Genomic DNA, 10,214 nt, shown 5'->3' with positions numbered 1-10,214 from the left:
AAAACGTTGTTTTCGGTTTAAAAACCCTATTTCCTCGGAATTTCCTCGAAATATTCCGAGGGAATTCCGAGGAAACCCTTTTCTTCCTCGGAATTCCGTCGAAATATTCCGAGGAACTAGTGTTTGGGGTTTCAAAACGTCTTTTTTTTTTTAAACGGATCGATCGATGGATATAAGTCCAAAAACGCATTGATCGATCACTAAGATGGACCAAAGCGTAAAAATGTGATCGATCAATGGGTATATGTCCAAAAACACATCGATCGATCACTAGTTCGTCGGAATTTCCTCAGAATTTTGTAAAATCCCTATAATATTTCCTCGGAATTCATCGGCTTTTTTTGAGGAACACATTTTTCCTCGGAATATTCCGACGGATTGATGTTTCCTCGGAATTCCGTCGGTATATATTTTGGGTTTCCTCGGAAATTCTTCGGGAAATTCCGAGGATTTCATTTTCCGTCGGAATGTCCGTCAGAATACCTTTGTTTTCTTGTAGTGACGTAGGGATGGGCATTCGTCACATCTGCCCCTTTTTTGTATAGAACTGATGTTTACCATTGACGAAAAAAGTACATAGTAATTCTCTGCAAATCATATAAAAATGCTAAGTTCCACGTCCGAGGACGTGACTGATAAACGCATGCTTCCACATTGTCTCCCTCTCTAGTTTCCCTTTTGAGTGATTCATAATGATAATTTCATATATAATTCAATATGCAATTTATTTTATTTTTGTTGATATATATAGTATAAGCTATCTAATACACAAAATATTACATATCATCAATCCATCATGATTTTATACATTCCGAATCAATTATCTATTAAGGTGCGAAGGATGCCAATAACATGAACAAACCTTAAAGATTACTATCTATTTTCGAAATTTTTAATTAGTTCTGAAAGTCTCTTTGACAACATAGTCGCCTAATCTAATCCGTATCTTGGATACCCTGCAATTTCATAAAATAATGCCACTATGAAATTAATGTTAGTTTTAATAGTTTGGGAGGTCCAATGACTAGTGATAAATGTATTAGTTGCTTTTGACCTTTGACCGAGGAGGCACGTGTGCAGTGTGCACCAATCTACCCGTTTCTGGTCGAAAATTTCGGTGTTGCACGTGCGACACTGTCCTCCTTAGCTATCATAATCTCTCATCTTTTGTCGTAATCTCCTTGACTAAACAATCTCTTTCATTCTTTTTGTTCCCCCAAAAATATTTACTTCTTAAATATTTTCACTTTAAGCTTTGTCTTTTTAAACTCTAGGATGTTTTGGTTGTATGTTAGGCAAACTTTTAGGGACAAAGACTCAAATTAGCAGTAAAACAAATATTTTCAACGATGGACTGTTTCGATTGTTTGATTTAATTAGTACAACTTTTCGTTAGGAAAATTATAAGATTTATTTTGTTTTTAACCAATGGGTTAATTGATCAGTATTACAAGTTTGCATACTTAAGTACTAATCACAAAAGAATTAAGTAAGTGAAAAGATCTTTCCTGAACCAAGACTGGAAATTAAGATGATTTATTTATAAATCTGGAAGATTTTATTAGAGAAATTTCCAGAATAGTTTTACAGATATAAAATCTGGATTAAAAAAAAAAACGTATGAAACCAAATTTAGGACATGATGGATTAATTTAAAAGATTAACCTTCACAGAAGACAAAAAATAAAATAAAGTTTTGGATGAATTATAAAATATAATAAGAATAAAGATTACATTTTCTGACAGTAACTCCGTGTTTAGTGGGTAATTTACACACTTTGGGATGATGCTTGCACTTTACACACCTCTTAAAAATTACTATTATTGTGTACATAGATTAACGAGTAAATTTTGGTACAATCGCTAATTAAAGTATTAATATACAACTAACTATAGATGTTAACAATGGAAAAGTGACAAAACCTGATAAATTTATTTGTGTAATTTTTTTCTTTTACAGCAAAGATCACGAAGAAGATGTATGAACCGTCCATTAGTCAAACAACAGCCGTGAAAGCTTTAGACTAACACGATTGTGCTAGGCTGCTAGCTGTAGATAGATGGCTGATGGCCACATGACTTTTTCTGTCTTTTAAAAAAAGTTATAATAGTAAAAATAAATTATTTATATGTTTTTTACACATCATATAAGTAGAAATGTAAAGTAATTCACAAGCTTCACCAATATTATTATAACTCATAATTATAAACTTCGGTATATTTCCTAATACAATAATCAGATGCAAATTCAAGTAGTATCTATCTTAACGTTTGATACACTATTTTGATTTGAAGTCGCACTATTTAACAACTATAACAAAACTTATTAGAAGTCCAGTCTATACCATAACTAAGTTGATAAAAACTGAAATCCTCAACCATATGGATCACATTCTTGTACATGTAAGAGTCCCATGCAACTATGCAAGGAAGCTTTAAATATTCATAACACATATTTGACGTAGTAGTACGTGAAGAGATGTCCAAGTTTTCTATGAATCATATCAGGCTTCATCTTCTTATACACTGAAGGTTGGATACAAGAGAAAAGTGATAGTCTTTGCTTCTTAGGGTTTACATTAAAGATGAATGACCTCAGAGGGATACGAGTTTTGATATCTCGCAAAGACTGTGTACTAGAACTTTCTTCTTGTACTAAGAAAGCGAAAACTTCTCACTCAACTTCTCAGGTTTCTTATCAGCCTCTTGCTGCAGTTTTGTAACTTGATCTAAACCTGTTTGCAGCTTTTCTGAGATCCTATTGTCTCCTTTTTCATGTTTGATACTTCACCTCCAAGTTTAGCTCCTTGATAGATAGTAAACTTTCTGTTATCTGATTTGTATGTCTCCCAGAGTTGCAGCTCTTGATTTGATCTCTTTCTTTAGCAGCAACCTTTTTTTGGAGCCAGATGGTTAGTTCAGTGCGGACCTCGCTGAGGTGTTTGTAATTAGGACGAACATTTGATCCGAGAGAATGCTTATCTTGATTCTTCTGTTCTCAGATCTTCAATAGCTCAACGTGCTGGTTTAACATTTTCAGACCCAACTGAATCATCTGGAAACTTTGTATCAGCCACATCTGTTATATGGTAAGACATGAGCTAGTAGCCTTTATAATTTGAACTGTTCATTTTTTCTGGTTTTCTTGTTCAATCACCAAGAACTGCATCAGAGAAAGGTAAGCAACTTCCTCTGTTGATTCTCTGATCTGTTCTCTCTCTTTTTTTTTTTTTTTAAATGGCTTTTAAATTAGGGAAATTGAGCCAGATAACTATAAAATAAGATGTAATTAAGAATCTAACCAAAAAAAAAAACCAAATCTAATATTTATAAAATATATACTATATTACCCCTTCATTAACCGGTTGACAAAAATAAATATTTTTTTTTCTATCACCAGTCACCATCATTAATTCTTCCATTACGACTATCGTTTCATCTGTTTCAGCCACACTTCTTCACTAATTATCTCTCTTTACCAACCATCTCTATAATCGTTTGTTGCCAACAGAAATTTATAATTAGATGATAGTGATCAAACCGGTAGAGGCAAAGGTTGAAATAAATCATGTGGATATGCTTATTGATTAACTATACGATGATTTAAACACATAATAGTTAAGATGAGAGTAAAAATTGAAGAAGATGAGCAGTGATGCTTATGCAGCATACTATTCTATTCAAAATTTGAATAATATGTATTATTCTATTTTAATAATACTTGATATTATGTACTATGTGCATATTTTGATATCTGGATTAGGGTTTAGAGTTTTTTTTAGGGTTTAGTGATTAGTGTTTTGAATTTAGTTTTGGAAGGTTTGGGTTGATGTTGGGATAAGAACATTTCAAAATCAGAACAATATTTACTGTACTATTTCGTTTGTTACTATTCTATTTTAATAATACTTCATATTATATACTATTTGCATATTTGATATTTAGGTTAGAGTATATATTTCCTTTTAGGGTTTAGTGATTAGTGTTTTGAATTTAGTTTTGGAAGGTTTGGGTTGATGTTGGGATAAGAACATTTCAAAATCAGAACAATATTTACTGTACTATTTCGTTTGTTACTATTCTATTTTAATAATACTTCATATTATATACTATTTGCATATTTGATATTTAGGTTAGAGTATATATTTCCTTTTAGGGTTTAGTGACTAGTGTTTTTGGTTTGTGTTGATGTTAGGGTAAGCATTACCTCTTTCTCTGCAATCATAGACATTTCAAAATTTGAATAAATACTATACTATTTTGTTTATTATGTATTATGTGCATATTTTGATATTTGGACTAGGGTTTATAGTTTTTTTTAGGGTTTAGTTTTGGAAGATTTGGATTGACGTTTGGGGTAAGAACGTTTCAAAATCAGAACAATATGTACTATACTATTTCATTTGTTACTATTCTATTTTAATAATATTTTATATTATATACTATTTGCATGATATTTGGATTAGGGTATATTTCCTTTTAGAATTTAGTGACTACTGTTTTTGGTTTAATTATGGAAGGTTTTTGTTGATGTTAAGGTAAACATTACATATTTCCCTTCAATCATAGACATTTTAAAATTTTAACAAATACTATACTATTTTGTTTATTACCATTAGCATGTTCCATTCTATTTATTTTTTATCACATCCGACGTTCTTTTATAATTATTATCATCCTTCAGACATTTCAACATCATTTATTTACCGGTTACTTAAATAGAAGAAGGATACAACCGGAAGAAAAGAGAACAAATACTAAAGAATCTAATTATGTCAAATCAAATGCTATATTTTTAATTTTGTCTCAAAAATTGGCCATTACACCAATCAGCCCTTTAAATTAAAATTAAAAAAAACGTTTACAAGATGCAGTCTTATAGTGGGAAAAAGCTTACGTGAAACACATTCATGATATGAACAAGCTCATATATAAGAAAACACCTAAAGCCAAAAAAAAAATGTAAAAGAAATAGCTAACGAGAAAAATCACGACCACGGTGGTCATGTTTACCTCTCCCTTGCACAGTATTTCGTTCTAAATTTTGGTATTTGATAGGAGGTTTGGTCTCTCTCCCACCTCTTGTAAAGCTGAAAGAACTTATTTGCTAAGATTCAGCTTCATCCACAATTCCTAAAACCTACTATTTTAGAAAAGTTATCATTTTTGTAGAGAAATATTGTAGATCTGGAATTGTGATTTAGAAATTAGGATAACAAGAGTTTTTGTTGATAGATGGGAATGCTTTTAGAATTTTTGATCAATATGTTATAATTTTTAAATAAATTTTCTAAAACCTACTATTTTTGGAAAATTATCATTTTTTGGAAAATTATCATTCTTGTAAAGAAATATTATATATTTGGGATTGTGATTTAAAAATTAGGATAACAAGAGTTTTTGTTGATAGATGAGTATACTTTTAGAATTTTTTATCAATAGGTTATATTTTATAAATAAAATTTCTAAGAACTGCTATTTTTGGAAAGTAATCACTTTTGTAGAGAAATATTGTAGATCTGAGATTGTAATTTAGAAATTAGGATAACAAGGGTCTTTGGTTATATATGTGTATGGTTTTAGAATTTTTGATCAAAAGGTTATAATTTTTAAATACATTTTCCAAAACTTGCTATTTTTGGAAAATTATAATTTTGTAGAGAAATATTGTAGATTTGAGATTGTGATTAGAAATTAGGATAACCAGAGTTTTTGTTGATAGATATGTATGCTTTTAGAATTTTTGATCAATAATTTATAATGTTTAAATAAATTTTCCAAAACCTGCTCTTTTGGGAAAATTATCATTTTTCTAGAGAAATATTGTAGGTTTGGGATTATGATTTAGAAATTAAGATAACAAAAGTTTTTGTTGATAGATGGGTATGCTTTTAGAATTTTTTATCAATAGGTTATAATTTATAAATAAATTTTCTAAAACCTTGTATTGGAAAATTATCGTTTTTGTAACGAAATACTATAGATTTGGGATTGTGATTTAGAAATTAGAATAACAATAGTTTTTGTTGATAGATGGGTATACTTTTAGAATTTTTATCAATAGGTTATATTTTATAAATAAAATTTCTAAGAACTGCTATGTTTGGAAAATAATCAATTTTGTAGAGAAATATGGTATATTTGTGATTGTGATTTAGAAATTAGGATAACAAGAGTATTTGGTTATAGATGGATATGGTTTTAGAATTTTTTATCAATAGGTTATAATTTTTAAATAAATTTTCCAAAACTTGCTATTTTTGAAATATTATAATTTTGTAGAGAAATATTGTAGATTTAGTACTGTGATTTAGAAATTAAGATAACAAGAATTTTTGTTGATGGTATGTTTTAGAATTTTTGATAAAAAGGATATAATTTTTAAATAAAATTTTCAACACCTGCTATTTTTGGAAAGTTATCATTTTGTAGAGAAATATTGTATATTTGAGATTCTGATTTAGAAACTAGGACAACAAGAGTTTTTATCGATAGATGGGTATGCTTTTAGAATTTTTGATCAATAGGCTATATTTTTTAAATAAATTTTTAAAAACTGCTATATTTGGAAATTTATCATTTTGTAGATAAATATTGTAGATTTGAGATTGTGATTTAAAAATACAACATATTGATGAAAAATTCTGAAACAATACTCAATCATCCAAAAATATTCTTGTTATCCTAATTTCTAAATCACAAACTCAAATCTATAAAATTTCTCTAAAAAATAAAAACTTCCCAACAATAACAGTTTTTAAGAAAATAATTTTATAATACAACCTAATGATGAAAAATTCTTAAAGAATACTCATCTATCGAAAAATATTCTTGGTATCTGAATTTCTAAGGCACAAACTCAAATCTACAATATTTCTCAAAAAATGAAAACTTTCCAAAAATACAAGTTGTAAAGAAAATTATTTAAAAATACAACATATTGATGAACTCAGAAAAAATATTCAACTATCCACAAATATTCTAGTTATCCTTATTTCTAAATCACAAACTCTAATCTACAATAATTCTCTAATAAATGAAAACTTTCCAAAAATAGCCGTTTCTCATAAAATTATTTAAAAATACAACATATTGATGAAAAACTCCAAAAGAATACCCATCTACCCACAAATATTCTTGCTATCTTAATTTCTAAATCACAAAACCCAAATCTACAATATTTCTCTAATAAATGAAAACTTTCCAAAAATAACAGCTTTTAAGAAAATTATTTAAAAATACAACCTATTGATGAAAAACTCTGAAAAATATTCAACTATCCAAAAATATTTTTGTTATCCTATTTTGTAAATTACAAACCCTAATCTACAATATTTCTCAAGTAAATGAAAACTTTCCAAAAAATAGCAGTTTCTAAGAAAATTATTTAAAAGTACAACATATTGATGAAAAATTATGAAAGAATACTCATCTATCCACAAATATTCTTGTTATCCTAATTTCTAAATCACAAAACCCAAATCTACAAGATTTCTCTAAAAAATGAAAACTTTCCAAAAATAGTAGTTTTTTAAGAAAAATTATTTTAAAATACAACCTATTGATGAAAAACCCAGAAAGAATACTCAACTATGACAAATATTCTTGTTATCCTAATTTCTAAATCACAAACCCCAATATATAGTATTTCTCTAATAAATGAAAACTTTCCAAAAATAGCAGTTTCTAAGAAAATTATTTAAAAATACAACATATTGATGAAAAATTCTGAAAGAATATTCAACTATCCACAAATATTCTTATTATCCTAGTTTCTAAATCACAAAACTCAAATCTACAATATTTCTCTAATAAATGAAAACTTTCCAAAAATAACAGATTTTAAGAAAATTATTTAAAAACACATCCTATTGATAAAAAACTCTGAAAAATACTCAAATATCCACAAATATTCTTGATTCCTCATAAGGCGTGGAATTAGACTAAGGGAATCTCCACAGAAACAGGTCCCTCTGATATAATCAGACACTTCCATCGTGCTATGAGCGGACAATTCGAAAACTTTCCAAAAATAACAGTTTCTAAAAAAATATTTAAAAATTCAACATATTGATAAAAAATTCTGAAAGAATACTCATATATCCACAAATATTCTTGTTATCCAAATTTCTAAATCACAAAACCCAAATCTACCTTATTTCTCTAATAAATTAAAACTTCCCAAAAATAGCAGTTTCTAAGAAAATTATTTAAAAATACAACATATTGATGAAAAATTCTTAAAGAATAATCATCTATCCAAAACTATTCTTGGTATCCGAATTTCTAAATCACAAACCCAAATCTACAACATTTCTACGAAAAATGAAAATTGTCTAAAAATATCAGTTTTTAAGAAAATTATTTAAAAATACAACCTATTGATAAAAACCCAGAAAGAATATTCATCCATCCACAAATATTCTTGTTATCCTAATTTCTAAATCACAAACCCTAATCTAAAGTATTTCTCTAATATATGAAAACTTTCCAAAATAACAGTTTCTAAGAAAATTATTTTAAAGTACAACTTATTGATGAAATTTTTTGAAAGAATACTCATCTATCCACAAATATTCTTGTTGTCCGAATTTCTAAATCACAAACCCTAATCTAAAGTATTTCTTTACTAAAAGAAAACTTTCCAAAAATAACAGTTTCTAAAAAAATATTTAAAAATTCAACATATTGATAAAAAATTCTGAAAGAATACTCATATATCCACAAATATTCTTGTTATCCAAATTTCTAAATCACAAAACCCAAATCTACCTTATTTCTCTAATAAATTAAAACTTCCCAAAAATAGCAGTTTCTAAGAAAATTATTTAAAAATCTATTCATGAAAAACTCTGAAAGAATACTCAATTATCCACAAATATTCTTGTTATCCTAATTTCTAAATCACAAACCCTAATCTATAGTATTTCTCTAGTAAACGAAAACTTTCCAAAAATAGCTATTTTTAAGAAAATTATTTAAAAGTACAACCTATTGATGAAAACCCGAGAAAGAATACTCATCTATCCACAAATATTCTTGTTATCCTAATTTCTAAATTACAAACCCAAATCTACAATATTTCTCTAATAAATAAAAACTTTACAAAAATAGCAGTTTTTAAGAAAATTATTAAAAAATACAACCTATAGATGAAAAACCCAGAAAGAATACTCATCTATCCACAAATATTCTTGTTATCCTAATTTCTAAATAACAAAACCCAAATCTACAATATTTTTCTAATAAAGGAAAACTTTCGAAAAATAGCAGTTTTTAAGAAAATTATTAAAAAATACAACCTATTCATGAAAAACTCTGAAAGAATACTCAATTATCCACAAATATTCTTGTTATCCTAATAAATCACAAACTCAAATCTATAAAATTTCTCTAAAAAAATGAAAATTTTCCAAAAATAACAGTTTTTAAGAAAATTATTTTATAATACAACATTTTGGTGAAAAATTCTTAAAGAATACTCATATCCACAAATATTCTTGGTATCTGAATTTATAAAGCACAAACCCTAATCTAAAATATTTCTCTAGTAAATGAAAACTTTCCAAAAATAACAGTTTTTAAGAAAATTATTTTAAAATACAACATATTGATGAAAAATTCTTAAAGAGTACTCATATATCCAAAAATATTCTTGGTATCCGAATTTCTTAAAAATACAACATATTGATGAAAAACTCAGAAAAATACTCATCTATCCACAAATATTATTGTTATCCTAATTTCTAAATCACAAACCCTAATCTACAATATTTCTCTAAATATGAAAATTTTCCAAATATAGCAGTTTCTAAGAAAATTATTTAAAAATACAAAATATTGATGTAAAACTCCAAAAGAATACTTATCTATCCACAAATATTCTTGTTATCCTAATTTCTAAATCACAAACCCTAATCTAAAGTATTTCTCTAGTAAATGAAAACTTTTCAAAAATAGTTGTTCTTAAGAAAATTATTTAAAAGTACAACCTATTGATGAAAATCCCAGAAAGAATACTCATCTATCCACAAATTTTCTTGTTATCCTAATTTCTAAATCACAAACCCTAATCTAAAGTATTTCTCTAGTAAATGAAAACTTTTCAAAAATAGTTGTTCTTAAGAAAATTATTTAAAAGTACAACCTATTGATGAAAATCCCAGAAAGAATACTCATCTATCCACAAATTTTCTTGTTATCCTAATTTCTAA

Source organism: Brassica oleracea, chromosome C3, assembly GCF_000695525.1.
Source record: "Brassica oleracea var. oleracea cultivar TO1000 chromosome C3, BOL, whole genome shotgun sequence".
NCBI lineage: Eukaryota > Viridiplantae > Streptophyta > Magnoliopsida > Brassicales > Brassicaceae > Brassica > Brassica oleracea.
Note: the sequence above shows the minus strand (reverse complement) of the source record.